Raw genomic sequence first — 22,335 nt, forward strand, 5'->3', positions numbered from 1 at the left:
AAAAAAATTTACTCAAATCGGTTCAGAAATCTCGAAGATTTCGGTATACATAGGTAGAAAAACAGAACTCCTTTTTTGAAAGTCGGTTAAAAAAGTAGCCTATGTTACACCCTGATGAATCCTCTACTTGTCTGTGAAAGTCCCGTCAAAATCGGTTCAGCCGTTCCGAAGATAAGTCTTTTCAAACAGACAGACAGACAGACAAAAATTTTAAAAACGTGTGATTCGGTTATGGTATCGTTCAAATAACCATATTATGAGCTTTATATGAGGTAGTTATTTCGAAATTACAGACAGACACTCCAATTTTATTTATTAGTATATAGATAAACACACACCATTCCTTGTTGCGTCATTCTTGTAAGCAGCTGGGCAAAATACTGTAAGTAGGTAAGTACTAAGTACCTACCTACCTACCGACACAGATTACAATAATGGTCAAAACTTATTTTATAAGTAGGTAGAGGTACCTATAAAAGCACCCCATAGTACGCGACAGGTAGACATGGCAATCGGGTAATGAGCCGCACATCACCCGCGCTATCCCGCACCGGGTTAGCGCGAGGGCTGTGCGGGTGAGTGGGACGTCCCCATCCCGATTGCCATGTCGACCTGTCCCGTACTATAGATGCTACTGTTATAATAACCTACCTCGACCTATCGCCGACTAAAGTTTGCGATAGGTCGAGATGGCAATTGGAATATGAGGCGGGGGGACGCCCCGCACACCTGCGCTCGCCCGCACCGCTCGCTAGCGCGGGGACTGTGCGGGTGTGCGGGGTGTCTCCACCCCGATTGCCATCTCGATTTGTCGTGTACGATATACCTTCATAATTATATTGCAAATTGTACGATAGGTACATAGGTAGGTTACTAACAACAGATTCTTTGTTTACTTTTATTATTTTAGTTGTAGTTTACTCACGCCCCGAGGGTTCAGTACTCAGGTATTTTTTCGAAATTTTACACGATAAATCAAAAACTATTGTGCATAAAAATATATAACTACGTAGTAAAGCCCTTTCACAATATTATGATACCCCACTTGTTATAAATAGTTACCTTTGAAATTTGAAAATACTAATTATTTCTTGATGGCATAAATTTTTAGGGTTACGTACCTCAAAAGGAAAAACGGAACCCTTTTTTTGACCTATCTCATAGCCAGCGTTTGCAAATCTAAGCATACGTAGGGACTGACAGTTTATGGGTTTTATACTATGTAGTGATGACGCAGAGTTTTCGCGGCAGCTTATGAAAGTGGCAGAGGCGGCAAATAAATAAAAAAGACAGAATACCTTGAGCGTTTTTTACCCGACTATGGCAAAGCTGAAAGGAAGGGTTATGATTTTAGCAGTGTATGTATGTATGTATGTTTGTATCCAGATTCTGTGTGTTCCACCGTAGCGCCTAAACTACTGGGCCGATTTTGATGAATGAGGTGTCAATCGATTCGTTGTAAAGGCCCGGGTGACATAGGCTATATTTTATACGAAAAAAATCGGCCAGATGGATGTTACATCAAAAAAGTGAGGGTCTTAAAAAAATAATAATTGCTATTGTGTCGAGTGAGATGTCCAATGAAAGAGGAGAAAATTTTGAGTTAATAAATATAAATATAGTTATTATTAAAATATACCAAGCGACAGAAAACCATTTTTTATTATAATTATTATTTCTTATTCAGCGCCACCTGTTGGTCATTCACGAGACCTCGGTTGGTCGTCGCATCATAGACAACGGAAAAGTTTCAAATAAAAAAAAAGTTGAAAAAACTATAACCCGACTACGGAAAAATGAGACAACTTGAACCCGACTTGGTACAAGTAAAATAAACTAAAAAGAAAGAAACAAAACAAAACAAAAACAAGATAGGTGCTTAGTGCTATCATCGTCTTCATCGTCTTGAGTAAGATTCAATACAAATGCCGTGGTCGTGCGTTGTCGATAGCAAAAAGAAAATATTCTAATTTGGTAGACAAATAAAATCATTGGGAATGCCGTCAATCAAGGATAAGAAATACGCTGTCGACAACGCACGACCACGGCATTCGTATTGAATCTTACTCAAGACGATGCACTAAGCACCTATCTTGTTTCTTTCTTTTTAGTTTATTTTACTTGTACCAAGTCGAGTTCAAGTTGTCTCATTTTTCCGTAGTCGGGTTATAGTTTTTTCAACTTTTATTTAAAGCAAAACTTCTTTACCGGTTTCAGAAATAGTTAGTACTTAGTATTATGTCGAAATATATAGCCCTACTTATTAAGGCAAATTTTAGGGAAATAATTTTTAAGCCAGTCTCGTTCCGACTCGAGACTGAATGACTATTAAACGCTTTTGTGTTTAGGTCGCCATTTTGATTAAGTGATTGCAAAATCAAGTGCACTCTGATCAAATTAATATTGCAGTTAGGTTATTTAAAAGATCAAAACTCTTGATAAGCTTCTACGCGAACATTTTAATAACTTATAAAATTAACTAAATTATTGTTGCCCTTAGGGCTTTCACATCTAAATTGACTTCTGAATTCTTTTAAGTGTAGGCATTTTGTAAATTTATTCATAACTCACAATCTGCACTCTCACTCGGCACTGTGGTCAAAGTTATGAGTGAAATTTAAAAATAAAATAAAAATATCTAAATCACTGATTAATTTTTTGAATCAGATTTAATTTTCAGTAACAAGTTAAATAATTTTCTGTGTTAAAATAAACTGATGAAAATCACTAATACTGCCTCACTTTTATAATACCAAACATATTCTATTTTCATATATTTTATTCATTCATAAATTTAATATAAAAAATATATACTTTTTATTACCCCTACAAAACCATTTTTATTTCTCACCAACCATCCTTGTGTATAAATTCAATTAATCCAGTTTGTTAACATGATCTTATTTATATACCTATTGCATTTAAGTGGGAGGTCCTGGGTTCGATATCAAGCCCCCGATCGAGTCAGTATTTTACAATTTCCAAATTGGCTCAGGTCTGAACTCTGAACGGGTAGGACACTGGTTTACATATTATTATCCTTTACCCTTTTTAGGGTTGCGGACCTTAAAAGGAAAAACGGAACCCTTATAGGATCTCTTTGTCGTCTGTCTGTCCATCTGTCCGTCTGTCCGTCTGTCCGTCGTGTCTGTCAAGAAACCTATAGGGTACTTCCCGTTGACCTAGAGACATGAAACTTGGCAGGTAGGAAGGTCTTATAGCACAAGTACAGGAATAAATCTGAAAACCCCGCATTTGGTTACATCGTTTGAAAAAAAATTAAATGTGCTTTGATTTTCAAAGTAAGGTAACTATACCAAGTGGGGTATCATATGAAAGGGCTTTACCTGTACATTATAAAACATATTTTTATGAATAACAGTTTTTGATATATCGTGCAAAATGTTGGAAAAAATACCCGAGTACGGAACCCTAAGTGCGTGAGTCTGACTCACACTTGGCCGGTTTTTTCAAATATCAATTGACGGATAGAACTTAAATGGCAAGCACTTTCTTAAATTTTATGCATTATAGCACGATTCAATATTGACTCTGAATGTAGTCTTAGTAAAGTCAAAGTACGCTTCACATCGTCACTTACTACCTACTGCTATTTACCAGGTGAGATAGCAAACAAGTGCTAATTTATAATTGAATAAAAAATATTAATTCAGGTCTTTTACGATATCAACACACATTAAATTTTCTCCATTGCCGCTTCTAACATGCTTTTGCTCTATGGAAAAAAAACCAACCGAGTGCGAGTCAGACTCGCGCACCGAGGGTCCCGTACTCGGGTATTTTTTTCAATTTTGCATAATAAATCAATCACTATTATGCATAATAAAAAAAACCCCCACCAATACTAAAAAATAAAAAATAATTTAATTTTTATCGAACACATTATTATGTATACAGGAGTAAAATGTAGTTCTATAGTATCATTTTTTGGATAGTAAATTAAATTGCTTTTACTATTTAGTGTTGATGGTTTTTAAGTTTTTTTTTATCTATTTTTAGGGTTAAGAAAAAACGGAACCCATAAAGGATCACTTTGTTGTCTATCTGTCCGTCTGTCCGTCGTGTCTGTCAAGATAACCTATGTACTTCCTGTCGACCTAGAATCATGAAATTTGGAATTTTGAATGAATATTTTTTTTGTGATGTAACCTCAAATTCAAGGTTTTCGGATTTATTCCTTTATACTTGTACTATAAGACCTACCTACCAGCCCAATTTCATGATTTTAGATCTACGGGAAGTACCCTATGGATTTTCTTGACAGACACGACAAACGGACACACAAACAGATAGACAGACGGTCAGACAACAAAGTGTTCCCAGAAGGGTTCCGTTTTTCCTTTTGAGGCACGGAACCCTAAAAAGCTAAGCGCATCGGTGCTATGTCGTTTCTTTTTTCGCCAATGTTGAGGTTGTTAACTTGGTTGACCTGTAGCCGTAGTACAGTTTACCGCCACTAGATGGCGGTAAAAATTAAAGTAAATTAATGTCGAGGTGTAGAGTGGCGAGAGGGAACCAAATGCTCGAGGCCATTCGAAACTTGGAGCGTCTTAATAGCTTTCAGCTTCCCTGGAAAGCTGTCCATAAGAAGCAAATAGGCTCGAAACTTTTGTTATCTATTTATTCGATATGTCAGTCAAAAGCAAACTTAATAATTTAGTTGTCACACAGATAGCAATAAATAATTGAGGAGCTGGGGAATAAAACGGAGTAATTACACTTCTGATCAAATCACTTTATTCTTTGGACGTTCAAACTACTTTCATCTGGACATTTTTGGTCCAGTGAATACAAATCTGAACTTATTTCCAAGCAAGACAGCTTAAAAACTTTTAAAAACTGTACTTAATTTGAATCCAAAATTTGTGAATTCGAAGTTTCAAAAGCTTTCTTTCAGTTTTTTGCTTCTTCCTGTTAGACATGGTCTCTTCCGTAAAGAGCGCTACAACACAACACCCTATCCTCAGCCATCCTCATCCAGCCACTTCCCGCCGGCCTCCTTATATCGTCGGTCCATCGTGCTGGAGAGCGTCCAACACTTACTTAAATAAGGTCTTTCCCGCTCCAACGGCCATCGCCTCTACGACAGGCGTGGCCTGCCACCTGCCACTTCACCTTGCTAATAGTTTGGGCTATGTCAGTAACCTTGGTCCCGGACCTGTAAAATTTAATTTCAAGGAATTAAGTACACAATTTTTTTTCGCCGGCTGCCACTTCAGCTTGCTAATAGTTTGGGCTATGTCAGTAACCTTGATCCCCGACCTGTAAAATGTAATTTCAATAAATGAAGTACACAATTTTTTTCGCCAGCTGCCACTTCAGCTTGCTAATAGTTTGGGCTATGTCAGTGACCTTGGTCCCCGGACCTGTAAAATTTAATTTCAAGGAATTAAGTACACAATTTTTTTCACCAGCTGCAAAATTAAGGACCTCAAACTTCACTTCGTGTAAACATTATAAACATTGTAAAATGCGTTCCAAAAACAAGGTAACTCGAGATACAAGTAGCTTACTGGGTTCTCGAAGCAGGTGGTCTGCGGTTGCGGTAGGTGGAGGTGGAGATAGGGTTACATGTCCTAGACGCGGCGAGGTGTGCAACATACTACATCCGATATTTTATTAAGTAAGGATACATAAATAAGGATACACGATGGACTTTGGAATTTCAACAAAATAATGTGAACTATAATTTTTTTTTTATTGTGACAAGAAGGAAACAAAACTGGTTAAGTGCGAGTAAGAAATACACACTTTATTTTTTAATTTGCATTCGCATTTTCATATTTTTATTATTTTTTTGTTATAGTGGCAATAGAAATAAACGTTCTGTAAAATTTCCACTCTACCTATTACCACCTATTGTCGATTCATGAGATACAGCCTGCTGACAGACAGACGGATGGAAAGACGGAGGCATAATAATGGGGGATTTCGGGTACGGAACCCTAAAAACTATATGTAAATCTATACTAATATTATAAATGCAAAAGTGTGACTGTCTGTCTGTTGATCTGTTTGCTAAGTTTTATTTATTTTATTTTTATTTCACATGTACCAAAATTGTAGTTACAAAGTAATTATAAATAAAGTTACATTGGAAATATTTATCTCTAAACGTAGATTTCTTCCAGCTTTTCATTCAAGGTTGTTAATACGTGGAATAGGTCTATGTTTTATACCTATGTCTACCTAGTTTATGTCTACCATTTATAATATTATCAAGACTAAAAATAAACGGGTACCTAATCTTTGCTCTCAAATAAGGCAATCTAAACATATTTGTCAAATGCTATGAACCTATTTACATTTTCCTTTGGGAGCATTTTTCTTCGAATCTTTAAATAAGTTGAACGAAATTTTCATCTTCAACTTTTAAACACTCTTTTGAAGTATTTATTTAGAAAATTTTCTCTTTCGCGAATAAGGCATTCTTTTTAACTGAAGAAAGCTTTGTTTTTCATCATTTTTAAACTATATCCATAACCATACATGATTATCGTCATCAACCCATCGCCGACTCACTACTGAGCACGGCTTTTCTCTCAGAATGAGAAGGATTTGGGCTTTGGCCATAGTCCACCACACAGGTCAAGTGCGGATTAGCGGACTTCACACTTTGAGAACATTATGAAGAACTCTCGGGCATGCAGGTTTCCTCACAACATTTTCCTTCACCGTTAAAGCAAGTGATTACTTCAATGCTTAAGTCCGAAAAATAAAAATTGGAGGTGCGGGTCCGGAATCGAACCCCCGATCCCCTGAATAGGAGGTTAACGTCTAAACGACTAGGCTATACTCTTAGCTACTGAGTACTGAATTTTTTTTCGATCTACGGTCTTAGCGTAGCTAACTAAAAAAAACCCGGCCAAGTGCGAGTCAGACTCGCGCACCGAGGGTTTCGTACTCGGGTAATTATTCCAGAACAGACAGACAGACAGACAACAAAGTAATCAGATAATGGTTCCGTTTTCCTTTTGAGGTACGGAACCCTAAAAACACTCTTTGATTGAACGTTTCAACAATGAAACCTAATGCCCTAATTTAATTATTGTATAAGTCATGCTCACATGGGAAATTGGTGCTAAGATACCGCTGTATTTCCATGCTGAACAGCCAGGCTGATTCTTTGCGTATAAATAAAGCAGCCCAGATGAGGCAAAATAACTGCGGTAAAATATCTCGTGAGATTTTTGTACTTTAGTTTTAATTTAAAAAAACTTTAATCCTTGTTTAGTTTATGTAAACGTTAATATAATTATTCAAATTATATTTGCATGGTGCAGGAAAATAAAACATACAAGACTGGAATTCTAGATTTCCTCACGAAGCCTTTGTATGATTTCAAGGAAATGTAATGAAACTATTGTTATACCAAGTAATTATTGTTGATGCAACATAATTTTTTACCTAGATAATGCGCGCGACTTTGTCCGCGTGGGTTTAGGTTTCTAAATATCCCGTGAGAACTCTTTGTTTTTTTTTTCGGGATAAAAGTAGCCTACTCGTATGTCCGTCTTCAGAATGCAAGCTATCTCTGAACCAAATACATTGTACCCCTGACTTCGTCCGCGTGGATTTAGGTTTTTAAATATCCCGTAGAAACTTAACAAAAATATTTTCTATCCATAACTGGGATGCAAACTGTCTCTGTACTGCCAAAATTGGTTAATTGGATAGGCCGTGAAAGCAGACAGACAGACACACACTTTCGCATTTATCTATACTAATATTATAAAGAGGAAACCTTTGTATTTTTGTATTTTTGTATGTTTGTATTGAATAGGCTCAAAAACTACTGGACCGATTTCAAAATTTCTTTTACCATTACTTAGAGGGATTCTTCCGAATCCGTATAGGCTATATTTTATCCCGGAAAATAGAAGTCCACCCGTGCGAAGCCGGGGCGGATCGCTAGTAATATAATATAGTAGTGGCATTTTATGTTTCTCCAACGCTTAATAAACATTCCGATATTGTAAATAAAATAAAAAAGCTCGTCAGTTTGCGGCGTCGAGGCAGCTAAACGTATTTTGTAAAATTCTATTTTTTTTTTCATTCAATTAAATACAGAAAGCTATTCCGAAGGTTCGCAGAAATACCTCTGGTGTTTACGAATTTTCCGAGAACAGCTTTTATGGAAGTTTGTTCTTCATTTGCGAAATACGAATCCTGAATATTTCGACACTAAACAAAAGTGATTAAAAGTGTACTTAATTAATTTTATAGGGATAAAAATTGCTTAATTTTTTAAACGGATAAATATGACATATATGCAAGGGGTAGGTACCAGGCATTCGATGGTACCAGGATAGTTTTTTTGAGGAAGCTTTGTAGTGGTAAAATTGAAAATTCTCTCTGTATCTCTTGTCTGCTACATATTTAAATACATACTCGTAGTATACAAGTGTAAATCAAAAATTTATAACACCCCCGACAAGTGAAGGTTACTGTAACTAGAAAAGAGCTGATAACTTTCAAACGTCAGAACCGATTTTCTTGGATTATAGCTAAGAACGCTCTCGATTAAGCCACCTTTCAAAAAAAAACTAAATTAAAATCGATTCATTACTTTAGGAGCTACGATGCCACAGACAGATACACAGATACACACGTCAAACTTATAACACCCCTCTTTTTGGGTCGGGGGTTGAAAAATAGAAGCTATTAATGACCAAGTCGATGGAAAATCATCAATTTAAGAATCAAAGCGACACTTGTTCAGTGGAGTGTAGTCGCTAAGATAACCTTTATTTAAGACTTAGAGCGAAAAATTGCAGGAAAAGTTCGTCTTGATTTTATCAAACTTTTTTACCCCCTTTAGTAAGTTGACGGCGTAGAAATAAGAAAAAAATCTACACCTTCATGGAGATGAGACTCGTGTTCAGTAGTGGGCCGGCGATGGGATGTATGATGAGTATAATATGTACATCTGCTTTTTCTGTGTATCTGTAGCATGTATCTATAACAGCTTTTATAAATTTCAACTTTACAGTTCGTAGGTATAGTTTATATGGATTATGGATCATATGGATGGTATTAAAATGGACACACGCACAGAAAAACGGACAGACGGACTGAACAATTTATAATGCAGAATCCTTAAACCTTAATCCACGCGGACATTATACGGTTAGTGTAGTAAGAATAATATAAGTATTTTTTCAGTCACCTAACTTGAAAGGCCAGTCCAAATAAGGTCCATTATGTAGGAAATGGGATCTTAGGTAATGCTCCGAGGGCTTTACACATTTTACAGAAAGCAAATAACGTCCCTTGCGTATGTTATCAAGAGATCCGAATTTGAGCCGCTGTATTTCTTTGACATCCCCCAGGACCTCCGAACACCCGGGGGATAATGGAATAGTGGGCCATGAAAACCGCGAAATACCTAGCTATAGCGGGTATCAACGCTGATAAAAGACATACCTATGTCTCTGTAGTATTACTTGAGTGAGGGATGATCGTGAATCGATGATATGTCAAATATCAGGCTATGGTGACGTAAAATTAACAAAAATAGGGTTATTTTAGGATTACCTGCGTAAATTGTACTAACATTTGACGCCTGTTACGTTTTGTTAGAACTTCCCTAACTATCGTGAATTGGTATTACTCTGAGCTGAGAACTTTTTTCAGGTTATGACACATATGACTCAAACTTTATTAAGACACAGTTTGTTGTGCTTCTTTTCTTTGAGGCCTTGCAAAGAAAGCTTGTGATAGGAGTTGGTTCGATAGCACTGCAGCGGGTGGGTTTTGAACCTCGACCTTTTAGATTTCTGGTCAGTAGTTACTGACCGGGTGCTTCAAAGAGCTTCATTAGCTCAAAAATTTAGCATGTTAGTCTTGTGTCTTGTATTTTCATAAATTCTATATTAGGGAGCTCAACTACCGCGATTTTTTGCAACGATACAATAGTGATAACTGATACAGCCGCAAAAAGGTGCAAATACAAATGTAAAATATAAGAAGTACCAACTGACAAAATATACTAATACACAAAGTCGCCGTGGGCAGTGTCTTTTAGGTATTACTGGATTCTACTCCTTGGTTGAAAAACATTAAAACTTCTGTGCGAGAGCAAAGAATAACTTGTATTCGGTATGAAATTCAGTGATGTAAATGGGCAATAAAGTAGGTTGTAGTATTTGTTTTTCCTGCGTGAAACAATATCGCTCAGTCGTCCAACGCTAAAACATAATACCCCCTGGTAGTAAAACAATAACACCGAGCATCATTTTCCCATCCTGCACTGAACCGATAAACGTTTCCCACGATCGTAAACAAATAACGGAAATACGTAGTTTATTTGAATGTTCCCGTTTGGGCCATATCTCGGGCCCTTTTGGCCTCATATTCGGACGTTTGGAGCGGTTTAGTGGCCCCATATAAGTTTATTTAGGACTGGACGCAACCTCCCAGCGTATTGGGGCGTGATTGGGCACGAGCCCCGGTTATTGAGCAAATAAATCTATAAGAAGAAGGTAAACACAAACTTTGGTCTAAACAAATACAGCATCAGACGGGAAGCTGTCCATCACAACTCCTTGCTTTTGTATCGCTGCGAAAACTAGCGGTGGGCGAGCTCTTTAATATTGAGGAGGAAAATCCAAGATACAAGGCTCTAAAATGTTATTTATGTACGATGGTACGGAACCCTCCGTGTGCGAGTCCGACTCGAACTTTACCAATCTTATTGTATATTATTGTACCTGGACTTCATCTGTGTTGGCGTTAGCTGGCGGGCGTGCTCTGTCTTTTTGGATTGTTTTCTTTTGTTAAAACTGACTGGAAAGCGCTCTAGGGGGGTGCCGTGCGTGTGTCGGCGAGCGCCGGCACAGACGGGGTCCATACTTGTATATGTAGTTTCCCTAACTACAAACTTGACATTGGCTAATCTTTGTAAAGCCAGACGAGAGAGAGAAAAAAAATTGTTGTACCTAAAGCTTTTTATTAGCGGTATAACTTCCAATCGGTTATTGCTGAGTAATTTCTCTCATATATTTTACGTCTTGATTTTCCGCCACGTAATGGCTGCCTATCAATAATTTGGGTTTCAGTTCTTACATCGTATCGCCATTAAACATAAGTCACTTTCTTCCCACCCTGGGTTCCTTACATTAGCAGACGTGATGTGGAAGCATACATGTACGCTATCACACTAATATTATAAAGGCGAAAGTTTGTATGTGTGTGTGTGTGTGTGTGTGTATGTTTGTTACTCCTTCACGCAAAAACTACTGGACGGATTTGGCCGAAATTCGGAATGGAGATAGCTAATATCCTGGATTAGCACATAGGCTACTTTTTATCCTGGCAAACGAAAGAGTTCCCACGGGATTTCGAAAAACCTAAATCCACGCGGACGAAGTCGCGGGCGTCAGCTAGTAAGGCATAAAGCTTAGCTACAAGAAATACGCAATTTCATAGGTCTATCGTTCAGTCGTCCAACGCTAAAACATAATACCCCCCTGGTAGCATAACAATAACGCCAAACATCAGTTTCATGTACTGCGCTGAACTAATAAACGTTTCTCACAATCGTATTTACTAACCGAGCCCCGTAACTTCGTTGACGCGATATAGCACGAGTATGAAATTTTTTCAATAGTATTCACGTTCATGTATAAAAATTGCTGAAGAATAGTGCGCGCAAAATAAGTAGTCCAATCTGAATATGGCAGTTTTTATTAAACACATCCCCCTTTGGTTTCTACACTGTATCGTACCGGAACGCTGAATCGCTTGGCAGCACGGCTTTGCAGGTAGGGTAGTAACTAGCCACAGCCGAAGCCTCCCAGGAGACCTCCCATTGTATTAAAACAAATCTCAGCTGGGCTTGTGTATTTTAAACTTTAGTCTATGACCTGCGCAAATCATATTGCAACTTCAGATTGGACTCAGTACTTGTTTGGCGCGCACTATACATAATATGTCATACATACTTCACAGACATACCTATTATTCTTCAACTTGCAGAAGTTATTTTCCAATGTCAAAATGTACAGAAATAGATTGCCAGAGCTATTTCTGCAAGTTTTATTGTTAGTTTAGACACCGTTTCTAGATAAAAAAGGACCCTATATCAACTTTGTTTTATACTAAGTGAAAGAACGAAGAAGCCGTCTAGACAGAGCCATCGTGCGGTAAGCGGTAGACGAGAGAGCGACCCGAGACAGCCCTAGTAATACCGGGACCTATATATTTTAAGGGTCGTCGTGGTCGGCATTTACACCGGATCAAAGGTATCGGACTACTGTGTGTAGTTAAACTGTGGTTTTATAAACGTTTCGTTGCCCATTTAAAACTTAGAAAATTAAATCACAATATTTGAATAGATCAAACACAAATTCAGAAATGAACAAATCTTTTGAAGCATCTGAATTGTAAAATGAAACGTTGTAGAGCTTGAGTTTGTTTCTGGAAGTTTCTTCCCCGTTATAAATTAATTAGCAGTCACCTCAGATTGCTGAACTCTGGTGTTTGTTAGAGGTAGAGTCGCCATTTTATAATATTAATCGGATACTCAAAATTAAAATGGCTAGTGCAGTGCTATCAACAACCTCTAAGTATATTGTAGTACTTAATACAGTATGCATGGAATGGAGTATTCTTGGCATAAACTTTGTGGACTGTAACTCATTTCAGCTTATAATTGCGTATTTTTTAAGAATTTTAAGTGGGACGAGTTGGAAATGAGACCAAATGTTGCAAATGGGAGTTACGAATAAGACCAATGTTGCGAATTGGACGAGATGCGAATGAGACAAGTTGTGAATGTGGGGCGAGGTGCGAATGGGACCACTTGCTAACTAACCAATTTATGCCCCGATTAATACTAATTTTGACAGGTTCTTAGAACACATTTTGCTTGAAATAGCCCTCCTATAGGTACTAATTTCGTTCAGTCGTGTAATAAACTCTAAAATTGTTGAAATAATAGTCGAATCCTTTGAAAACTCGCTCGAATGGCTACACTAGCTGGAATACATAAAGTAGACGAATTTGTTGACTAACTACCTTTGTTCGAAATAGTTAAACACAACAATGCGGGCTTTCCCAAACAAGCTGTTTGAGAGTATGTATTCAGAAATATTTCAAATTTAATTTATTTCAGACACAACGTATGGCCAGCACTATTGACATACACTTTGAACATACTCGTACATATACTTACACTTGATGAGCACTCTCTGTTCCCTCACTCTCATCCTCTTCACTTCTGCAGCTGGTCACTGCGTATGCTCTAGCCAGCACTGTTGATGTGTTTTTTCAGATATTTTTTTCCGTTTTCTGGCAATGTAATGTCAAGATGGCTATACATTAGTGCAAAACGATTTTTATTTGTATTATACCCGAATATCAAGAAAAGGGAATGTTTTTGACCTACTAATTTAAGTCTGAGCACGAATATCAATCAAAAATTATGCAAGATAAGCCGTGTTGACTTTCGTTTCTTATCATCAACATAATTTTGAAGACCCAATTTCATCGCGACTCACAATTGGCAAACATATATATGTGAATGGTGCACAGGTAGAGAGATGTCATGCACTAGAGGCGATAATTGAAACCTAAACTCAAAGTATTCATTCAAAATGGGCAAATTGTGCACTTTTTTTCGATGGACAATTATTGAATTTGTAATATAACAAAGATGTTATGGTGATAGCTAATTAGGTAAACTCCATTCGAAAGCTACTAGGGTTGAAAACGCTCCCTGGTCTAAGAAGAAGCTCACTACAAACTCAGGGTTGGTTCAACAACCTTTGGGTCTTTTATCGTCACCATTTCGAAATACCACTTAAACTAATTAATTGTGTCTTAAAACAGCATCTGTCTAATATAACGAACAGTTGAACACTGTCTAGAAGCTTGAGATTTTGTATGTAAGCTTTCACAAAACGTTAGACCTCCCCACTAAGAAAACATTTTCGGAAATTCACCACTTCTTCCACGAGGTTCTGCTCGGCTATATTTTGTCATAATTTTAAGGCTACTCTTACGTTAATGTGGCTTTTTTCACGCCTTATGTTTGAGGTCTGTACTCTGCAGCTTTATAGCCTGTAACTCGATGCCCACAGGTAGGTAATTTCACGGCTGCCCGATCAAAGCAACATTGACAGAACGTCGCTATGCGTGTAATGTAAAAATAACATTTGCATTTTCATCCAGGCTTCTTCGTAAAAACGGAGTTCTTGGCTACCGTTTTTCTTTCTTAAATACCGTAATTTATTTCAACCTTAAATTCTTACACAGCAGATAATAATTAGGTAGTTTTTACCAAAAACGGCTCTCAATACGTTTTCACTTTGACAAAATCATATTCATCGCTCATCTCAGCGTCTCACTTGAACAAGTTCAGAACGCAGGTAACTTAAACTTTCAGAAAGTCCTTTTACAAGTTGGATGGGAGATGGGAAGGAATTTGTATAACTTTAGCGGTGAAACTTCTGAAATTCGCGCAAATAAACCTTTTTTTCGTCCGCTTGCCTCCATAACAAAAGCTGTATTCTTTTAAGCTTGATCCATACACAACACGCGACGTCAGCGTGGTACGATAACAAAGTTTGTTACGCTGCTTCCATAAGATGTAAGTATGTTTCTGTGCCTTTCACTTCATTCCCTCTATCTAACCGCGTTTCTATCACCCTACCACCATTACCAAAGATTAACTGGAAGAGAATGAATACTTCTAGGTATTAAATTCGCCTATGCGCATTATACTTTATTATTTGCAATAAAGAGTTTAAAACAAACAAAAAAAAAAGGTATGAAGGCGGTTATACTGCGAAACGCACGTATAGAATCTGCAATTGCAAGCCGTCGACGTCACGTGAAACGTCGCGTTGCGACGAAACATGATCCATAATAAAATACATAGTTCTTGTGTGTGCATGGACCTTAAAAAAAGCCTTTGTTATCTCTCAGTAAGGCGAAAAATATATTTTAGCACTTTTAAAAAACAAATCTCGTTTGGAACAATTTTGCAAGTTTTAATAATATTTACGTAAAAATATTATTTACTCAACATGTTTTGAGATGGCTGAGATTTTCTCTGAACTAGGTAAATACTTTAGGTTACACACGAACATTAATTTATTTTTTGTACATAAGATTAAGTTAAGAAACGAATTCTCTCGAACTTTCCAAAAGCCCAAATATTGTGAGTTCGACACACATACGGGTACTACATTGTTGTAACGAGGCCACACACGAGGGTAAAATATTCTGCGCTAAATTCCCACGTGTTACCGAGATCATAAATATTATCGGCTATAAAACGGCGAGGCCGCCATGATGCTGGGTAATGCTCTCCGCAACAAAGAAGCATCCAAATTTTTAAGAGAGCATTTCGTTTATACGTACACGAAGAGCTGTTGAACAATGTTTGACGATATGAAGTGAACTAGAACCAGCAAGAAACTCGGCGATTGCTCTTTTCAAGTATTCAATTTACAATAATATGCCATATTTTACTCTACAAGCAATAGCAGCCCCGTGTATTGTTGGAGCAAGTCAAATCCAATATACGAGTAGGTCTCATTTTTTCCGCTGGTAGAAATGCAGTTACGCATCCCGCACGAAAGCGTGGGACTCACTGATAATGGTTCCCTAAAAAAGCCTCTATCTTGACAATGAATTTCAGTGTAAATTGTGATGGATGAGGGAGGTATCTGGCATTTGTTGTACTATTTCTCGTTACGTCAGCAGAATTGTTCAGCTCTTAAAGTATAACGAGGGTGCCTATCTTGTGCTAAAACCCTGAGTATGACCGCATGTGTTTACGGCGGCCCGTGAAGGTTTTATAGTGCCACAAACTCCTCGCGAATGCTTTCAGCGCGGCCCACTCGAGGGCTCGTAAAACCCTACACAAGTGCCCCTATACAGCTAATTAATCCATGTGGAATAGTCGTACTTCTTTATTAAGACTTGCTGCGCTATTTTACTGTTATTGCCTCCGCCGTATGTGGTACTTATAGACAATACGGACTCTCTTGATAGTAATTGCGTGGTTAGAAATAGCCTTTACTCTTTGTATATGCAACTAAATACATACGATTACGGTAACTATGGTAGCCACAGATGCATCTACAACATAGCACATTATTTATTTTAACGTGTAGTTGATAGTATTCAGTTTTTATTGTGACCTTTTGGTGTCCATTTAAAAAGGTGCGCATGTAAAGTCACGCATGTTAGATATATTTTTAGGATTCCGTACCTCATAAGGAAAAACGAACCCTTATAGGATCACTTTGTTGTCCGTCTGTCTGCCGTGTCTGTCAAGAAAACAAAACATGTGTTTAGAATAGCAAATTTCATACATAAATGTCAAGAATGCGTTTCCTACATCCCTCACACTCGCATGTGAGGCGCTAGTGTCGGAGCCGCGAGTCAAACTCAATTAGTAGAATAGCAAATGTCCTACATCTAAGGTAACATCCTAAGTGCAACCGATGTAAATATTATTTTACACTAGAGAATCACACAGCTGTTTGGCGATCATTTTCGGCGGAGGTGCCGTCTGAGCATTACATCCATCCAAAAAAGTTTCGAGTTACTCTCGAGCAATCTCTCAAGTCACGCCTACTGAAATTTTACTTCAAAAATCTTCTTCTTCTTTGTCGTGTCACTCTTGACAGAGCGGTCGTGGTCATCATGAAGCAACGTCTTTGAGGGCAGATGATACACGCCTCACGAGCATTCGCCACTTCTCCCTGCTGGCTGACAGCCTGGTACACTCGTGCAAGGGACCGCCCACAGCAGCTTTAATTTGGTCGGTCCATCGCATGGGCGACCTTCCTCGCCCTCTGGTGCCCTCCACCTTGCCCTGCACGACAAGACGCTCTATGGAGTTACTCTCACGCCGAGAGACGTGTCCAAAGAATTTCAATATGCGACTCTGTACTAACGCTGAAAGCCGTTGTTTAATTCCGAGTTCTTCAAAAATAGTTCACTTCAATTTGTTTGAAAGTAAAATTATCCTGCGTCAAGTGATGGCAGGCGTGTGAAACATGGTATGTGAGAAGATATTTGAAACATGTATTAGACAGGAATATCGCTACAACGGAGTAGAGCATGCCAGGGTATTTGACATGATATTTGAGATGGTAAGCATAACTCTACACTATAATTATGTATAATATAATTTAGCTAAGAATCATCTCAATTAACAAGCAAGATTGAGGAACTGCCGCTTTTGCCTCGGAAAAACAAAGCGGTCAAACATAAAATAGCCCTCTTTTTTATCCGACTGCGGCAAAGCCAAAAGGAAGGGTTATGATTTTAGCAGTGTATGTATGTGGCTATGTATGTTTTTATGCAGATTCTATGTGTTCCACGGTAGCGCCTAAACTTCTGGGCCGATTTAGATGAATGAGGTGTCAATCGATTCGTCGTAAAGCTCCGGGTGACATAGGCTACATTTTATACGAAAAAAATTGACCAAACGGATGTTACATGAAAAAAAGTGAGGGTTTCCAAAATTTTTTTTTGCTATTGCATCGAGTGGGGTGTCAAATGAAAGAAGAGAAAATTCTGAGTTCATAAATATAAATGTACTACAACATTAAAATAATTGTTTTTCTGTCGCTTGGTATAAGCGACAGAAAAACAATTATACTATAATATTTCAGCGTCATCGTTATTAAGACAATCGCAGTCGGGTTTTAGTTTTCAACTTTATCTTGTTAGATTTTTCCAACTTTATCTTATTACGCACGACCGTAGATCGATTAGCACTCGTCCGAACCGAGTACGTCAAAACACGTATTTAAAAATCTCGGACAGAATTTGGATATGGCTAACGCGCTAATCCGATCTCTGATCCAAATGCAAGCTATTGAGAAATTCCTACGGGATCTAACATTTAATCAAACATTACGTGGACGAAATAGCGGGAATAAGCTAGTCCCACTACACAATATAGCTTGTACATATTATGTTGGATGTCATTATTTGTACCTAATGACGCGTCCGCAGATGTTGCCAATTCACCCTGTAGATGTTTGTTATTCCAATTTCTTTGCTTCTGATGGCTTCTACTGTTCTTTTCTTTCCTTTTGTATTTTTTGCGTTAATATTCCCTATGTTAGATAATGAAATGTCAACGCCAAGCTCTTGCCTTTCGTATATAAGGTATTGTTTTGGTATCAGTTAGAGAGACGATAGGTACATCGTCATCAACACATCGCCAGCTCACTACTGAGCACTGGTGTACTCTCAAAATGAGAAGGGTTTGGTCATAATCTACCACGCTGACCAAGTGCTGATTGGCAGACTTCACACACCTTCAAGAACTCTCAAGCGTGCAGGTTTCCTCACGATGTTTTCTTTCACCATTAAAGCAAGTGATATATTTTTAATTGCTCAAAACGCAGATAACTCCGAAAAATTACAGTTACGGCTTTACGTTTCTTATCAAAAATATAGGTCAGGGATAACACAGATCGCGTGATAAGAGGATTTTCGTGAGAACTGTAAACAGCCCGAAAAAAACGCAATTTGATTTTCAAATGAACAATATTGCTCGCCACTGTAAATAAGGTTTACGTGGGCTTATGGTAATGTCTCGGTACGAATGCGTGTCTCAGACAAGAAATGGGAATTAGACGGTTTATAGCCAAAAGTATGGTGTACATTCATGACATCGGCACTATCAATTATGATTTATGAATGTATTTTTTGCTCTTTTTCATACCTACTCTAATTTATTGTTACTAGCTGCATGGCCCGGCTTCAATTCATTCCTATTCCAGAGCATTCCTGAAAATTTAAAATTGTGTATTTCGTTTTGACCTACTTTTCTAAATCACTACATCATCATTACAACTGCATGTTCATTAGGCTTTCCCAAATGAGAGCCACCACATCTATATATAAAAGGAAAACCTGACTGACTGACTGACTGACTCATCTATTAACGCACAGCTCACACTACTAGACGTATAGAGCTGAAATGCATGCTTTATAACTATTATAACGTAGACATCCGCTAAGAAAGGATTTTTAAAAATTCAACCTCTAAAGGGTTTAAATAGTGCTCTAAAATTTGTGTAGTCCACCAGTTGCCTTATAAATCCACCCAAGTGAATAATTTTTAACCCCCAACCCAAAAAGAGGGGTGTTATAAGTTTGACGTGTGTATCTGTCTGTGGCATCGTAGCTCCTAAGCTAATGAACCGATTTTAAATTCGTTTTTTTTTTTGTTTGAAAGGTGGCTTGATCGAGAGTGTTCTTAGCTATAATCCAAGAAAATCGGTTCTGCCGTTTGAAAGTTATCGGCTCTTTTCTAGTTACCTTCACTTGTCGGGGGTGTTATAAATTTTTAATTTACACCTGTTAATCATCGTGTCACAAAGGGTAATATTATGAACGTTTATGTATTACAGGAGCTAGATTAAATAAATGTTATTGAATGTGTGCCCAGCCTAACCCTCGGCAGCGGGCCGTACCGTCGGGAAGTATAAACCGCTTTCAGCTCGATTGGTGCCATACATTATTCAGAGTAGGCCTGGGACGACATCACTCAACTCCTTAACTGCCATTTGTGCGCAACCACGTCCCCTTTATTGAACGTAATACAATGCCTAGTACAAATTTAATGACGTATACGCACGTACTAACGTCGACCAGAAATGCCTGCAGCTGAATCCATAAGTGAAGACATACGGCTCTGACAAATGGTCGCTAACAATGGGCCGAGGGTTCCGTACTCGGGTATTTTTTCCAACAAAGTAAAAAAGTTAATAAAAATCTGTTTAAAAATGTACAGGTAAAGCCCTTTCATATGATACCCCACTTGGTATAGTTATCCTACTTTGAAAATTCGAAACACATTTTTTTTTCAATGATGTAACTACAGATTCACGATTTAATCCTTTACTTGTGCTATAAGACCTACCCACCAGCCAAATTTCATGATTCTAGGTCAACGGAAAGTACCCTTTAGGATTTCTTGACAGACACGAGACGGACGGAAGGACAGACCGACAGACAAAAAGTGATCCTATAAGGGTTCCGTTTTTCCTTTTGAGGTACGGAACCTTAAAAACGATAGAGTCACTCAGCAGGCGAAACGGATTATTACAATCAGAGGAAAAATTCAATGCACTCCGTTTTCCGCGTCACGTGATTAGATTACCGTCAAGCGCGTCACCACTCACCTCCCTCATCTGCATGTTTATATGATTACGCATCGAGAGAGAATTGCTCTGTCGATTAATCTGTTTGAAAAAGGTACTGATTCTAGTATTTTCATTCATTCATTCATATTATTATTTATCACTACCCAATCCCATATTATAAATGCAAAAGTGTGTTTGTTTGTTGGTTTGTCCTTCAATCACGTTGCAACCTAGCAACGGATCGACGTGATTTTTTCATGGATATAGTTAACGACCTGAAGAGTATGTACCTGACAGAGGGATATATGGCATATGCTACTTTTATCCAGGAAAATCACAGAGTTTCCACGGGATTTCTAAAACCTAAATCCACGCGGACGATGTCGCAGGCATCAGTTAATAACCAATAAACCGATACTCTGAGCAACCAACCAGCTGTTACCTTCAGTCATATTTTTCCTTTGGTTTTTTGTTCAAATTTTTTGTACCTACTGTGTCGCATCACCATTGCTTAATTGAAAAATATTTTTTTATGTAGGTATAAATTAGTCTCGGACACTCACGTGTAATTTGAGTTAAGTTGTACCTCTCTTTTTTATTTCATCTGGGTTTTGAGGATAGTTTTTGATAAAGTTGAAGTATTACTCCAGCCCATAGATGGATGAGGAAGGCTGAGGATCGTATGTGTAATGTGTCGCGCTCTATGAAAAGCCAATGCCCAGCTGTGGACGCAAACAGGCGGATTAATTGGAACAGCATTACACTTTTGTCATATTATTTAGTTCATTGTTTTATGCATGAACTGTGATGCAATTTCATAAGAGCAGGGGAAAATGTAGATAAAAGCTTCAATATAAAATATCGGTGATTGAAAATTAAAATAAAAAAATAAAGACTAGGCACTCTGCGGATTTTCATTTTCGTTTAAAATTGCGTAAAATAATCCGGTGTATTTAAATAACCAATTGCAAGCTATACATGTATTGTGGTGGGTAATGGACGCTACTTCGTTCGCACGTAATCGGATTGAAGCGCATTGCACTTATGGGATTATGGGGGGGTTGCGTTTTTCACACCATGATCGAATTTCAGTATCGGAGCCCGGAGACTGAAGAGTAAATTTTCAAGTTTCGAATAGCCGTCATCATCATGATCAACCCATGGCCGGCTAACTACTAAGCACGGGGCTTTGAGAATGAAAATGGTTTGGTAATAGCTCGCCACGCTGCACTGGCCAAGTTCGGATTGGCAGACTTCATAGTTCATACACCTATGAAAACATTATTGAGTACTCTCAGGCATGCAGGTCTTCTCACGACTTTTCCTTAACGTTAAAGAAAATCTGAAATTAAAAACCACAAAAAAAATTACTAATTTATTTTACAAGGTTGTAAAACAAAGTTTCCTATCCATTCATTTTTTAACTTGTTTTATTCTAAACATTTATTTAAGCGCAAGAAATATTCCAATCAAACGCATTATTTAATAACATTCATGAAGCTTTGAAACCCGGAGTTTCGAAGCAAAAAAAAAAACTCCGGACTTGGAACGCTGAGCATCAAAACCCGACTCCGAAGCTGAAAAATAGTTCGATTTTCAAGCCGTAGTCGGCGAGGACTTCGAGCAGTGTTGCTGGGGAGCCAACCACTAGGCTATCACGGCTCTATTAACCAGTTTATATTAACTTCAACGTTTTAAAGCGCTTGAAAGAAGATTGCTATCGGAGTCTGGTAACAGATGCGGGCATAATCGACGAATAAGCCCGGTCTTCCGACATCTGACGCCACTGTATGGACATAAACCCTCTTATTAACAAAACAGAGTAGTAAAACCGAAGTACGCTATATGAAACCCATACAACAATGTCGGTTTTGAAGGGCTGTGCTGAATACTCATGCGGTCATGCCCGATATTTGTCTATACTTTAGTTTTCCTTAGTCTGCTTAAAAGATAAACAATCGCAGAAACCTTCTCAGAGAAACGCGTAAGCGACGCGGTTTGTCTGGCGCTTTAGAGCTTCTGGAGTTACTTTTTCACTCGTATCATGATATCATTGTCAGTTCCGGTAACAAGGTCGTATGGGCCGCGTAGTGTGCGCCTCTCACGCATTTCAGCTAGAATCACTAAAGTATATTCAAGTTTGCTTAGGGCCGCATCACACCAACTAGTTAATATGTAAAATCAG

At 38.0% G+C, this 22,335-nt stretch overlaps 1 protein-coding gene and 1 long non-coding RNA gene across 2 annotated transcripts in view; both read left to right on the forward strand.

Moving 5' to 3' along the window:
- LOC123867426 overlaps nucleotides 1–22,335 on the forward strand; it is a 212,647-nt gene that overhangs the window by 133,738 nt on the left and 56,574 nt on the right. The window lies entirely within an intron of this gene.
- Nucleotides 1,333–17,478, forward strand: LOC123867470. The gene is made up of 3 exons (XR_006796424.1): nucleotides 1,333–1,458; nucleotides 10,160–10,165; nucleotides 17,429–17,478. It is a non-coding gene; the product is annotated as an uncharacterized LOC123867470 (long non-coding RNA).

Source organism: Maniola jurtina, chromosome 8 (assembly GCF_905333055.1).
Source record: "Maniola jurtina chromosome 8, ilManJurt1.1, whole genome shotgun sequence".
NCBI lineage: Eukaryota > Metazoa > Arthropoda > Insecta > Lepidoptera > Nymphalidae > Maniola > Maniola jurtina.